Source organism: Urocampus carinirostris, chromosome 10 (genome assembly GCF_059441175.1).
Source record: "Urocampus carinirostris isolate Australia breed hairy pipefish chromosome 10, RoL_Ucar_1.0, whole genome shotgun sequence".
In the NCBI taxonomy this organism is placed as follows: Eukaryota; Metazoa; Chordata; class Actinopteri; order Syngnathiformes; family Syngnathidae; genus Urocampus; species Urocampus carinirostris.
The window spans coordinates 36,828,407-36,843,475 of NC_142358.1; the positions used below are offsets into that span (position 1 = coordinate 36,828,407).

General features: G+C 41.7%; 1 protein-coding gene across 1 annotated transcript in view; it reads right to left on the bottom strand.

The window, feature by feature from the left end:
- Positions 1–15,069, bottom strand: part of cadm1b (cell adhesion molecule 1b) — a 722,615-nt gene that overhangs the window by 100,815 nt on the left and 606,731 nt on the right. The gene's annotated exons all lie outside the window — the stretch shown is intronic.

Sequence of the window (15,069 nt, forward strand, 5' to 3'; positions counted from 1 at the left end):
CACGGCGGCGCAGTGGTTAGCGCATGTGCGGCACAGTTCATGTCTTGGGTTCGAATCCAGCTCCAGACTTCCTGTGCGGAGTTTGTATGTTCTCCCCGTGCTTGCGTGGGTTTCCTCCGGGCACTCCGGTTTCCTCCCACGTTCCAAAAACATGCATTTCAGGTGAATTGGCCGGTCCAAATTGTCCCCAGGTGTGAATGAGCGAGTGAGTTGTCTGTCCCCGTGTGCCCTGCGATTGGCTGGCAACCAGTTCAGGGTGTCCCCTGCCCACTGCCCGATGATTGCTGGGATGGGCTTCAGCACCCCCGCGACCCTACTGAGGATAAGCGGTGTAGCTAATGAGATGAGATGAGGTTTAGCTGCGAAGTTTCCTTTAAGGGCTTCTATTTTACATTTATGTAATCTTGCTGCTTTCCACTGCTTTGTCAAAATCGATTATCACTTTTTCTAACAATTCAAGTCAAGTTATGTTTATTTTTATAGTCCTTAACACAGGAAAAAATGAAGGGCTGTACAGACTACACACTGATATTACACCATCCCCTGATCTAAAACCTATATCAGGGCAAGGCAAAAGTGAGAGAGAAGGGGAGAGAAAGATAAAAAAAAGAGAGAGAAAAGGAGAGAAGGACAGAATTAGCAAAAGAGAGAGAACACAAAAGAGAAGGATGAAGACGGATGAGAGAAAGAGAGAATGGGTGCAGTTTATCTTATAATGGCAGAGAAATAGCCACCAGGTCCAGTAGTAAAAGTGTGCTCTGCCGATCCCTGCTTGCGAGCAATATGAAATCAGGGATAATAGGTCCCAGCCACGCAAGTGCAGTTCACTTTTTGTAAAAAAATAAAATTAGGGAAAAAAAAGCCAACAGGCTATATTAAAAAAATCACTCTGGCACCCCTAGGTTACAGCACTGGGGGTCCAAAGGTAAAGGATGGGATACAGAATGCGGCCAAAAGGGTGCAGTTCATTTTAGGCACAAAAACAGCACAATTTGCTTTTCTTTTCTCTGTACTGTATCTCTCTATCTTCACACACACACACATATACACTACATCTTACCCGTCTCCCTCTCAAACACTCTCTCTCCCTCTTTCTCTCTCTCTCTCTTTTTCTCTCTCACACATGGTCACACTATTCTCTCTCACATTTTCTCGCTCTCACATTCGCTCTATACTGCTCATTGTTTAGCTACATCTCTCATATTTTCACTCCCTCACTCGTTTTCTCACACACTCTCTACCACTCTTACCCCATTCTCTCTCTCTCACTTTCTCTCCCTTTGCCTCTCACATTTTCACTCTCTCCCTCTCTCTCTCTCTCTCTCTCTCTCTCTATCTCTTACTTTTCTCTCTCTCTCACTTTTAAACACACTCTCTCACTCTCTGACCTACTTTCTTGCACACTCTCTCACTCTCTTTATAAATGAAATAAACATTAATTATTGTAAATCAGGGGTGTCAAACAGGCGTCCCGCGGGTCGGATCAGGCCCGCTGAAAGATTGAATCCGGTCCGCAAGACAACGTTGAGAGAAGCGCAAGAAAAAAACGAACTTCAGGTTGAAATATGTCCACTTGATGTTGCCAAAGCCAGTTTCTCTCTCCCTCTCTCCATACATTTTTATATCTATTTTTCTCCGTCTATCTTTTTTTCTATCTTTATATGTCTATTTCTCTCTCTGTCTCTCTCTCTCTCTCTCTCTCTCTCTCTCTTTGCCTATTTCTCTCTCTGTGTCTTTTTACCTTCTTATGATCTCTCGTCCTGTTTCCCTTTCTCTCTCTTTTCTCTCTTTCTCTCTCTCACTCTTGCTTTCCCCTTCTCTCTTTCTCCCCTTCTCTTTTTCTCTCCTCTCTGTCTCTCTTCCATTTTTCTTTGAATTTATTTATTTCTCTCTTTCTATCCCACTCTCTCATTATTTCTCTTTTCATCTCTTTTGTTTCTCAAGTTATCTCTCTCTTTCTCTCTCTCTCTCTCTCTCTCTCTCTCTCCCCCGTCTCTTTCTTTGTTCCTCTTTTCCCATTTCTTTCTCTGTGTCTTTTTACCTTCTTATGAGCTCTTGTCCTGTTTCCCTTTCTCTCTCTTTTCTTTCTCTCACTCTTTCTTTCCCTCTTGCTTTCCCACTCTCTCACTATTTCTCTTTTCATCTCGTTTGTTTCTCAAGTTATCTCTCTCTTTCTCTCTCTCTCTCTCTCTCTCTCTCTCTCTATCTCCGTCTCTTTCTTTGTTCCTCTCTGCCCATTTCTTTCTCTGTGTCTTTTTACCTTCTTATGAGCTCTCGTCCTGTTTTCCTTTCTCTTCCTTTTCTCTCTTTCTATCACTCTTGCTTTCCCCTTCTCTCTTTTTCCCCTTCTCTTTTCCTCTGCTTTCTCGCTTCCATTTTTCTTTGAATTTCTTTATTTTCCTCTTTCTTTCCCACTCTCTCACTATTTCTCTTTTCATCTCTTTTGTTTCTAAAGTTATCTCTCTCTTTCTCTCTTTTTTTTTCTTTCTCTCTAATCTACGAGTCTGGCCCCTGAAAGAATGCTTTTTCTATCATGTGGCCCCGAGTTAAAATGGATTTGACACCCCTGTTCTAAATTGTTTTTCCAATCATGTTTTCTCATTTAACCCGGAGAAAATTATTTTCATGGCGGCTCGTGTATTTCAAGCACGCCTTGATAGCATGTTGTGCACACACTTTTTTTCCAAAACTTTATTTCTTAAGCATATCATTCAAACAGTCTGGATTGCTCTCGTCGCCTTAACTCCGTAATATGCAACCCGGGGATGAAAAATCCGTCAGGAGCAAATAAACAACAAATATTTTCGTCGTCTTATTTGCTCCGGCGCGGGCAGCTTTTGCATGGGCAGCTTTTGCATGGGCTTCATGTTAAAAGCCGTGCGATTTTCTAATTGAATATTCTGCGAAGATGGTGTTTGACAGCGGCAAGTGTCACCCTGGCGGAGGTTGCGCTTGATTGCGCCCGGATTGATCAGTGCTTGATGCTCACAAGTGTCTTTTGATTAGACGTCTGCGCAAAATAGCGTCCGCATTCAAATTCAAGACCCCGACACGCTTTGATTTGTCCCCGTTATTTTCCTTTTTTCTATCCCGTCATCAGCACGGAGGACGCCGATAATTGACATATTTCCGCATTGATACGTACGCTCTCTGACCCTCGTCTGTTTCGTGGAAACTCTGAAAAGTTTGTTTTTGTGTGTAAGGAAAGTTGAGACCAGGGTTGGGTAGGGTTACTTTAACTTGATTACTTTCAATTACTTTTGGATTACTCCAATACCAAATATGCTAATAAAAGACAAAACTAAATATGAATAAAATGACTACATTTTGTGCAGGCTTGGGGAGTACCGGAATAAATGGAACGGCAAAAATGATGTTGGCAAGCTGTTTGGATTTATTTTCATTTTGTTTCTGTCGCTTTTTATGTTGGTTTTGCCGAAAATCAAAGAGATCAAAGCCAGGAGAGAAAGCTTACCACGTGTTGTGAGTCATCATTTTATTCGTATTTAGTTTCTTTTGTCTTTTATTAGCATATTTGGGATTGGAGTCATCCAAAAGTCATTGAAAGTAATCCAGTTAAAGTAACCCTACCCAACCCTGTATGAAACCTAAATCATGAAGGCAGATGGCTGACATTTTGTTTGCTTGCAATAGTGCGCCCACGCTAAGACTGCCATGTAAATATGACAACGCCGTGAGTTTTATATGTATTCAGCTGATATTGTTCAAATGTCAATGTGAAAGTAAACTAGTTTTTTTCTCTATGAAAAAATATATTTTAAGTTTAGCAGTGTTTATTTTATCTGTGAAAAGTGATGGGCAATTGCGCACTGCTTGCACATTCTTAGCGCACAAGAAAATCTAGCCGGCGCAAAAAAATAAAGGCTCAAAATGACTAATTAAGAAGCGACTTAAGTCAAAGTTACCGTGCATGAAGGTAAAAATACACGGGTTCTACTGACGTCGTGTCCTAAATGCGGTATTTTGAAGTCGAGTCGAAGTAGAACGAAGTTGAGTAAAGTTAGTAGAGTTTGTCGAGAACCGGCTTCTTCGGCTCGGCTCACTAAAAAGAACTGGCTCTTTTGGATCCTAAACGGCTCTTCGGGTTGTTTTGGCTTCTTTAATCCCAACATGACCAAATAGTAGGTAAAATGATGCACAAAATGACTTAAAGGAAGGGGGGGAATAGAACAAAAAAAGAAAAAAATACCAAAATGAAAAAGTAGTGAAAAGCTGAGGAAAAAAAGAAACAAAATGAAGAAAAAAAAGAAAGAAGGAAAATTTAAAAAAAAGACAGAAAAAAAGAAAAGAAAGGAAAATAGGAAAAAAGTAAATAGAGAACAAAAAGAAAAAAGGAACAGCTCGGAAAAAATAAACACAACGAGATTTTTTTAAAGGAATTTAAAAAAAAAGTAGACGAAAACACGGAAAAAAGAAGAAGACGTTTTTGTTGCATTCAAATAATTTCCAATGATATCATGTGAATCTTGTTGCCAACATTATACTTCCACAAAAAAATGTGATTAAGTACAGTTCTTTATCTTACAACCGACTCAATAAGCCCCCCAAAATGTTAATATTATGCGACAAAATATATCAGGAAATAAAAATAAATGGATATCTTGTGAAAGAATTGTAAGAACAAGCGACGTTTGTAGGCCGTACAACCTTTGCAATAGTACATGAGTCAATTCATTCAAAAGAGAAAAATCATTTTGCATTGCCGGAAACTCAGCAAAATGTAACTGATGTCAAGTTTTGGACATGGTTGATAATGGATTATCTTGCCACACTTGGGATTATGGTTGCTCACCGACTTTGTGTGAATGCTCAGACCCGTGGAAAATTAGAGGGAACATTGGTCTTAACAGAGATCTATGGGTCCCCAAAATTTCGTGTTATCGAGGATGAAATTGTAAATCGGTGACAGATATATGATAAAAATCTATATATTCATTCAGTTTTAATCATCAAATTATTAATTCATTTTCTGCATCAAATTATTGTTGGTAATATACCGATTAAAGGGATAACCACAAACCTGTCTTGTTTTCATTTTCTCCTTTTATACTTCCTTTTTTTCTTCATTTCTTTATACAACCTCATAATTCGTAATATAATGCATCAAAGCAAGTGAGCCGTTTGAGAGCCGGCTCTCTTGAATGAGTTGAGCCGAAAAAGCCTGTTCTCTAAAAAGAGACGGACTTTTCACCACACAACTCGAGATCGGCGTGCAGACGGAAACTCGAACCGCGAGACCAAAACAACATCTGCCGGATCTGCCTGACGAAAAGTTTGGAGTGCGGTAAATCTTTGTTTAAAAAAAAAATGTAATCGGGTAATAATGACAATTTTGTGTCAAAAAAGTTGCGTCTCGGGGACGCACGTTGATTTGAGACTATTCGTCCCTAGCAAAAATGACGCGTCTAGGACGCAGGGACGCGGGCAAACGAGAACACTGGTTTAGTGTTTGTTGACATGACATTCAAATTCAAAGAGTTTTTTGTCATATGCTCAGTAAAGAACCATGTTTCCCCCGAAGGATATTATACACTTGACTATAAAGGATTTCGTACGATCAAATACAAATTACATTTAAATACAAAAGATATTCACTGGCTAAGCTGTGGGGCGAGGTCAATGCAACCTAGTTGAAAATGATGTTTACAGGAACCGCGGGGAACTAAAACCTATACAAAGGGCTGATAAGATAATCAGCACTTCTCGACGCAGAGGGGCTCTGGTGACGTAGAAACACTCAGGGATGTTTTGACTATTTCAGACATCGAGGCGAGGGGCCTTTCCTGGCACGCCCATGGGGGGAGCCGACACACCAGCTTGTGGAGAGACGTGGGTCGAGAAGGAAGAAAGGTGGAAGATCGAGAGAGAAGGCTTGACGGAGACTCCAGCGACACTAACTCGGCTAATTCGATGTAGTTCACTTAGTAAAATAGTTTAAGAAATTAAATCAGCCCCTGTGTGAAAATGTCGGCTATTAATGTCCATCTTTTCCCATCAAGAAACGAGCGCGCATTGCTACGAGAATGCAGGTTGTGTTTGGTTAATGGAGTCAGATAACTAATTCGAACGATTTGGTAAACGGTAATTTTAATATTTTATTCTTAACACCCCGCACGATGAAATTCTTTGCTGTCCACACAATTGCCAGTGTAAAAATAGAAACTAAGAAACTATACATGTCACGAACGGAATCAGGACCCAATTGCGTAACGTTTACCAAGTTTTATTGAAAGAAAGAGGATGGGCTGTGCCCACGATCCGATGTTCGCTGGACGTGGGAGGCAAGTCGCTGTCGCACTCGGATTGTGATACGAATATGGAAGTGGATCTTCCGTAGCGAGCGATGGCGGTGTCAGGGACGGAAAAACAGGTCGGTAGCCAGGACAGGGAGAGCAAAAACATGGTCGTGGTCAGAAACGAGTCGTAAGCCAGGAGTGGAGAGTAGACAGTAGCTCTTCTGTCGCCAACCGCTGTGGGCTCTGATTGGCTCCCTGTCCATACTTAAACCCAGTCCTGTCAGTCCCCTTTTGTCAGTCCGTCTGCAAACTTCAGTGAACCCTAGGGCAAGCCTTTTTCGACCCTGACTCCCACCTGTCCCATTTTTTGCTCCCATCTGTTCCTGGGTTCGACCCGTTTTTGATCCCGGCTTTCGACCTCTTTTTGTTCCAGACTACGTCCACTCACCCGTTCTGGCTTACGTTTCGTTTCCGACCACGTCTTGCTCCCAGTACCGTCTACAGACCAGTTTTCCGTCCCTGACACCGCCATCGCTGGCTACGAAAGATCCACTTCCGTGTTTGGATCACAATCTGAGTACGAGACCGACTTGCTTCCCGCGCCCAGCGAACACCTAATCGTGGGCGAAGCCCTTCCTCTCTCTTTCAATAAAACTTGTGGTAAACGTCACGTAATTGGTTCCTGTTTCCGTTCTGGTCCTCACAATTATTGTATTTTTATTATTTTAAGGAGGTCGTGGTACCCTTGAGACCATTTCAAATCACTGTAGATGAGGGCAGGACTTGCGTGTTTGGTTTATATCCATCCAGGGTTGGGTATGGTTACTTTAACTTGATTACTTTCAATTAATTTTGGATTACTCCAATACCAAATATGCTAATAAAAGACAAAATAAACTAAATATGAACAAAATGACTCAATTTTGTGCAGGCTTGGGGAGTAACGGAATACATGGAACGGCAAAAATGATGTTGGATTTATTTTTATTTTATTTCTGTGGCATTTTATGTTAGTTTTGCCGGAGATCAAAGAGATCAAAGCCAGGAGAGAAAGCTTACCACGTGTTGTGAGTCGACATTTTATTCATATTTAGTTTTTTTTGTCTTTTATTAGCATATTTGGTATTGGAGTCATCCAAAAGTCATTGAAAGTAAACAAGATAAAGTAACCCTACCCAACCCTGTATCTATCCATATCGGAAGTGTGTGTTTGCATCATCATTTGAGGTCTCCCTCGATGGAAAAGTGAGGGGGCGGGGGGCTTCAGGTCGAAGCAGGACAGCGTAATTATTTCCGCACTTCATTAAGTACGGGTAAAGCGACAAACTCAGCACTGCGGATAATGCGATGCCCCCTGTGGCATGGAAATGCTCTGCAAATGAAGGCCCCCTCTGACAACTGTGGACCGACAATTACTGCAAGACTCACCCCGCAAAAGGCCGAAGGGTAGAAAAGCTTACTCGTTAGCAAGCTAATATGAGCAACATGCTACTTTGTTAAACAGTAAAATATTGAGAGGATCCCTTGGGTTTAGCAGGTTTGTTTTTTTGTTGACAAGGCAATGAAGACACTCCGTTATTTATTTCGTGAGAAAAAAAAAAAAAACGCGGCCTGAGTCTAGCACGGACAAAGGAAAAATGAGGCAAAAGAGGGCCGGTGTCAAAACCAGAAAAGACAATAGACCCAAACGCGTAACGTTTCACAACAAACTTTTATGCGTAAGCTCTGAAGTCGAGTATGGGGAAGCAAGCGCCAGCAATGCGGCGATCGCTGGGCCGGAGGAGCGGGAAGCTCACGGGATCGGAGCGTGGTCGGAATGCGGGAACGAGTTGAGTAGCCGGGACGGGAGATCAGAGCGTTGTCGGTGGGCAAACACGTGTCGAGTAGCCGGGGCGGGAGATCGGAGCGTGGTCGAAGGAAGGAAAAAGTCAGGGAGTCTGAGACGATCGGGAAGCCAGGGGCGGACGAGCAGGATACAGGTAAAGACGGGACAGTCGGGAGCCAGAGTCAAATAGTGCTTGCCTTGCGTGTGCAGAGGTTCGCTGACGGACTGACCAGGAGTGAATAGGATTGTTGAGTTTAAATAGGAGAGGAACCAATCGGCTCCGGCGACCCCGCGACCCTACTGAGGATGGGCGGTGCAGATAATGGATGGACGGATGAATCTCATGCATCCATTTAATATGGTTGGTGCCAAGTGTAAAGAACAGGCAAGACGTTTTTTATCTTTTTATTTTTAAACGAAAGTGGAATAAGAAAGCTTGATGAGGTTGAGAATATGGTCGGAACACTTTTTTTTTCGGCCTCTTCTTACCACGGAGGAGGACCTCTTGAAGCGCAGCTTCCAAAAGTAAGTTAAACTCTATTTATCTTTACAGAGCACATTATTTTTTAGTACAAAACAATACAAGTTACTCATACAAGCCTTAAACATACTTATATAAACCTCAATCATACAAAATAAAGCAATGAAGCAACTTATGAACAAATTCAACTTACGAACGATCGTCTGGTGCGTATCTCGTTCATTGGTAGGGCAGATGAACCAAATTTAATACTGTAAATTCCGGACTATAAGCCGCTACTTTTACCCCAAACTTTCAACCCTGCGGCTTATTCAGTGATGCGGCCAATTTATGTAATTTTTCTAACGGCCGCCAGCGACGCTCGAGTACAAAAGGTAAGATTTAGATTGGTCGAATATATGCGCCGAGGAAGACTGCAACTTCTTAGCTTGTGCACAAATTAAATTAGCGTAGACATATCCTCATCATGCAAATTGCAAAAAGAAAGGCAGATGACGCAACTTTCGAACTAAACGCAATCGAGCAGTCCAATAAAGAAGGAAACAGAGCTACTGCACGTAAACTTTACTTTGCGAGCGTGTTGCTAGCGTGTTTTTGAATAAGGGAGCGTGGGACGACGTCTATATGACAAAGTCTCTTTCCCATACTGAAGGAAGGCGACTTTGATGACATCAGTTATAAGGAGGAAGATGAGGACGATTTACCGTGCATTCTACATGTACTGTATATTTTTTTTAACAGACCCGTTTACTGTGTCGCGAGCGTGTTGTCAGTAGCATTTTGCTACCCTTCACAGGTATGGTTTGGGATGAAAGTTATAATATTATTATTAAAGCTTTGAAAACTCTCTCGGTGTACCGTCTTTCTTTGTAAATATGTGTAACCATGTATAAAATGTATTTGGAACTGTATATTTTTGTAATGTATTTATTTTAGAAACGTATTCTGATATGTTTTACACGGGCAAATGAGAAAGAAGGGGCGGGGCAAACACGGGCTGACGGGAAGTGGAGTAAAGGTGAGACGTGTTTGTGGACGCGGCCGACAATAGTGGATATATATTTTTCCCACCCTTACATTTGGAAATATACACTTTTTTCCTTGGATTACTTTCAACGGGCACCTAGACTTTGCAGGTCTGCATCAAACCTTAAGTACCGGTATCATTTTCCGTTCATTTTGCCGGCTGTGATTTTTGGACTGTGTCGGGTATGGGTTAATTTTGTGTTTGTGTTGCATTTTCTCAATGTGGGCGCATGCGGCTAATATACAGGTGCGGCTTGTGTATGTACAAAATCGGTTTTCCCCCCGAAATGTGGTGGGTGCGGCTTATAATCAGGTGTGCTCTATAGTCCGGAATTTGCGGTAATTGAAAACACAAACTACTCTTAATGACAAAGCTCCAACTGTCATAAACCCGATTGTAGCGAGGTCTATATACTCGTGCTCTTCGTATTACCCCAATTGAGAAATGATCCGATTATCCGGGTCCCAATCCTACACACAGAAGAACCGATTGTAGCGCTCATCCTCGGCGCAAACGTCTTCATCGAACGCAATCTGGCACTCGAGCGTATGACGGGAGGAAAACTCCGACCTTTGCATCCGAGATCTTAACGCCTCAAAGCTCAACGAAATAAATCAAGAGAAAAAAATCCGCGGTATGGCCCCCTGGAGGTTTGTTAAAACGCTACCTTGTCTCCAACAATAAGCCTACACGTTTTTTTTTTTTTTTCTCAGATACTTCTTCTTCTGACCCCGCGATTGATTCAGAGCGCAGAAAATGAAGCACTAATATTTTCCCAATGAGGAAAAAATGGAGAGCGTTTATGATTTCATCTCCTGCAGGCTGTTTCCCATAACTGCCCCCAAATTATAAACATTATTCAGACAACGGAATCAATTTTGCCAAAGACCGGCGGCGCACCGGCTCGTTTCCGCATTATTTCGATCGTTGCTTCGCTGTAATTTATGTTAATTTTGCCTCCTCGTGCGCCGATTCTCTCTCCGACGCTGATGGCGGTCCTGCCGGCTTGATTATTGATTGCCGAACCAATACTAATGTTAATTCTCGAATCGGGCGGAATATTACCATGTCGTGAAAAAAAAGCACACTGTATATAATGTTTCCAGTTCTCGTTATCATATGTACATTGTAATCGTGATACAGCGCCGGTATTGGAGCACCATTTTGCAATTCACGGATCCTTTAACCCAGGGGTCAGGAACCTTTTTGACCCAAAGAGCCATAAATGTCATGTCCAGCATGGTGCCCCTTGGCACCGGCTGTAACAGATTGTGTAATTTGCGTGTGTGGTTCTTAAGGTAGGTTCCCTACCCCTGCTTCAACCCAATGTTTTCTCAAATTGTGGGTAGTGGAGGAGTGGAGGTGGACTCGCTATCTACGTGAACACGAGGTGGTGTAACCCTGGGCACAAAGATTTCCATCTGCTGCAGGGACGTCGAACTTTTGGCCTAGCGTGTGACGTCATCCACTCCGCTGTGGCTAAACTACAACAAAGCACCCCGAGGCCATCCATTTAATCTGTTAATAAACAACAATGTTCCATGTTTTTGGAATGTGGGCAGAAACTGTAAGCAAGCACGGGAAGAACATGCAAACCCCAGATAGAAAAGTTTGATCCCATGAGACTCAGAACTGTGCCACGGACGCACTAACCACTGTCCTACCGTGCTGCCCAATAGGAAACATCTCATCTCATCTCATTAGCCGTACCGCTTATCCTCATCAGGGTCGTGGGGGTGCTAGAGCCCATCCCAGCAATCATCGGGCAGTGGGCAGGGGACACCCTGAACTGGTTGCCAGCCAATCGCAGGGCACACGGGGACAGACAACTCACTCGCTCATTCACACCTAGGGACCATTCGGACCCGCCAATTCACCTGAAATGCATGTTTTTGGAATGTGGGAGGAAACCGGAGTACCTGGAGGAAACCCACGCAACCACGGGGAGAACATGCAAACTCCGCACAAGAAGGTTGGTAGCTGGATTTCAACCCATGACATCAGAACTGTGCCAATTAACCTAAAATGCATGTTTTTGGAATGTGGGAGGAAACCGGAGTGCCCGGAGGAAACCCACGCAAGCACGGGGAGAACATGCAAACTCCGCACAGGAAGTCTGGAGCTGGATTTGAACCGCACGCAGGAGGTTCTCCCTACAAGCGAAAAACGACGAATCCCGGTCGATTCCAATACACTGAGAATTTGACAACAAGTCCGATGGGCAAAACAGGAAGGGTCCGAAATGAATATCTTCCCCTTCGCTGTACGATAATGAAAAATTGATGACCCTTAATCATAAGTGAGAGGCAATAAGAACGATCCGGCACCTCCGTGCGAGAGACCGAGACGCGGAAATGAAGACGAAAGGCGTGAATTCATAATGCGGGACGGCGCTCTGTTCTTTTCAAGGCTGCGCAATAAGATTTGCGGACGGAAAATTCCGTGAGGCGCGGGAATAAATATCGGCGGGGTTCGAAATCGCGCCACCGGCCGCAGAGGTTTGTGATTTATGACCGACGTTCGGAGACATGACGCTTTTAACGCGTGGCTTGATCAATAAGTTTTTCTGCTGAGCTGGCAAAAATCATAAATCATGTGGAACGAGTCCCAGGGTTGGGTAGGGTTACTTTAACTGGATTACTTTCAATGACTTTTGGATTACTCCAATACCAAATATGCTCATAAAAGACACAATAAACTAAATATGAATAAAATGACTACATTTTGTGCAGGCTTGGAATACATGGAACGGCAAAAATGATGTTGGCAGCTGTTGGAAGCTTACCACGTGTTGTGAGTCATCATTTTATATTCATATTTAGTTTCTTTTGTCTTTTATTAGCATATTTGGTATTGGAGTAATCCAAAAGTCATTGAAAGTAATCCGGTTAAAGTAACCCTACCCAACCCTGTTTGCCGGAGATCAAAGAGATCAAAGCCAGGAGAGAAAGCTTACCATGTGTTGTGAGTCATTATTTTATTCATATTTAGTTTATTTTGTCTTTTATTAGCATATTTGGTATTGGAGTAATCAGGGTTGGGTAGGGTTACTTTAACTTGATTACTTTCAATTACTTTTGGATTACTCCAATGACAAAGATGCTAATAAAAGACAAAATAAACTAAATATGAATACAATTACTCAATTTTGTGCAGGCTTGGAATACATGGAACTGCAAAAATGATGTTGGCAAGATGTTTGGATTAATTTTCATTTTGTTTCTGTCGCATTTTATGTTAGTTTCGCCGGAGATCAAAGAGATCAAAGCCATAAGAGAAAGCTTACCACGTGTTGTGAGTCATCATTTTAAATTCATATTTAGTTTCTTTTGTCTTTTATTAGCATATTTGGTATTGGAGTAATCCAAAAGTCATTGAAAGTAATCCGGTTAAAGTAACCCTACCCAACCCTGTTTGCCGGAGATCAAAGAGATTAAAGCCATAAGAGAAAGCTTACCACGTGTTGTGAGACATCATTTTATATTCATATTTAGTTTCTTTTGTCTTTTATTAGCATATTTGGTATTGGAGTAATCCAAAAGTCATTGAAAGTAATCCGGTTAAAGTAACCCTACCCAACCCTGTTGGCCGGAGATCAAAGAGATCAAAGCCAGGAGAGAAAGCTTACCACGTGTTGTGAGTCATTATTTTATTCATATTTAGTTTCTTTTGTCTTTTATTAGCATATTTGGTATTGGAGTAATCAGGGTTGGGTAGGGTTACTTTAACTTGATTACTTTCAATTACTTTTGGATTACTCTAATGACAAAGATGCTAATAAAAGACAAAATAAACTAAATATGAATACAATTACTCAATTTTGTGCAGGCTTGGAATACATGGAACGGCAAAAATGATGTTGGCAAGCTGTTTGGATTTATTTTCATTTTGTTTCTGTCGCATTTGATGTTAGTTTTGCCGGAGATCAAAGGGATCAAAGCCATGAGAGAAAGCTTACCACGTGTTGTGAGTCATCATCTTATTCATATTTAGTTTCTTTTGTCTTTTATTAGCACATTTGGTTTTGGAGTAATCAGGGTTGGGTAGGGTTACTTTAAGTGGATTACTTTCAATTACTTTTGGATTACTCTAATACCAAATATGCTAATAAAAGACAAAAGCAACTAAATATGAATAAAATGAATCCATTTTGTGCAGGCTTGGGGAGTAACTGAATACATGGAACGGCAAAAATGATGTTGGCAAGCTGTTTGGATTTATTTTCATTTTGTTTCTGTTAGTTTTGCCGGAGATCATGGTAAGGCGCCCGCTTTGAGACTGGGAGGTCGGGGTTCGCGCCCCGGCCGAGTCATTCCTAAGACTTAAAAAGTGGTCGGCGGCGCCCTCTGTTGGCTGCGGCTGCATCGGCTCGCTACAACGGGTCAGGTGCAATCGACATTTCGTTCTGTGTACATTGTTACACAGAATGACAATACAAGGAAATTATTATTATTATTATTATTATTTTGCTCTCTCTTCCTTTTTCCCTTTTCTTTGTATTTTCTCTCTCTCTTGTGTCCCCTTCTCTATTTCATTCCTTCTCTCTTTCTCTCTCTCTATTTCTTTTTGGATTTATTTTTCTCTCTCTTTCTTTCCCCCTCTCTCACTATTTCTCTTTTTATCTCTTTTGTTTCTCACATCCTCTCTCTCTTGCTCTCTTTTATCTCTCTTTCGTTCTCTCTTTCTTAGTCCCACCCTCTCTCTTTTTCTCTTCCTCCCTTTTTTTCTTTCTCCTCAATCTACTAGTCTTTCTTTCTTTGTTTCTTTATTTCTCTCCATCGTTCCTTTTCATTCCCTTTTTCTTTCTTTTGTTATTTCATTCTTTCTTTCCCTCCACCTTTCCTTTTCATTCTTCCTTTATTATTTTTTTTCTTTCTTTCCGTCCATCTCTCCATTTCATTCTTCCATCCTCATTAGTCTGGCCCCCGACAGAATGTTTGTTCTATTGTGTGGCCCCCCGAGGCAAAATGAGTTTGACACCCCCAGGGTTGGGTAGGGTTACTTTAACTGGATTACTTTCAATGACTTTTGGATTACTCCAATACCAAATATGCTAACAAAAGACAAAAGAAACTAAATATGAATAAAATGATGACTCACAACACGTGGTAAGCTTTCTCTCCTGGCTTTGATCTCTTTGATCTCCAGTAAACAGGGTTGGGTAGGTTTACTTTACCTGGATTACTTTCAATTACTTTTGGATTACTCCAATACCAAATATGCTAATAAAATACAAAATAAACTAAATATGAATAAAATGATGACTCACAACACGTGGTAAGCTTTCTCTCCCGGCTTTGATCTCTTTGATCTCCAACAAACAGGGTTGGGTAGGGTTACTTTACCTGGATTACTTTCAATTACTTTTGGATTACTCCAATACCAAATATGCTAATAAAAGACAAAAGAAACTAAATATGAATAAAATGATGACTCACAACACGTGGTAAGCTTTCTCTCCTGGCTTTGATCTCTTTGA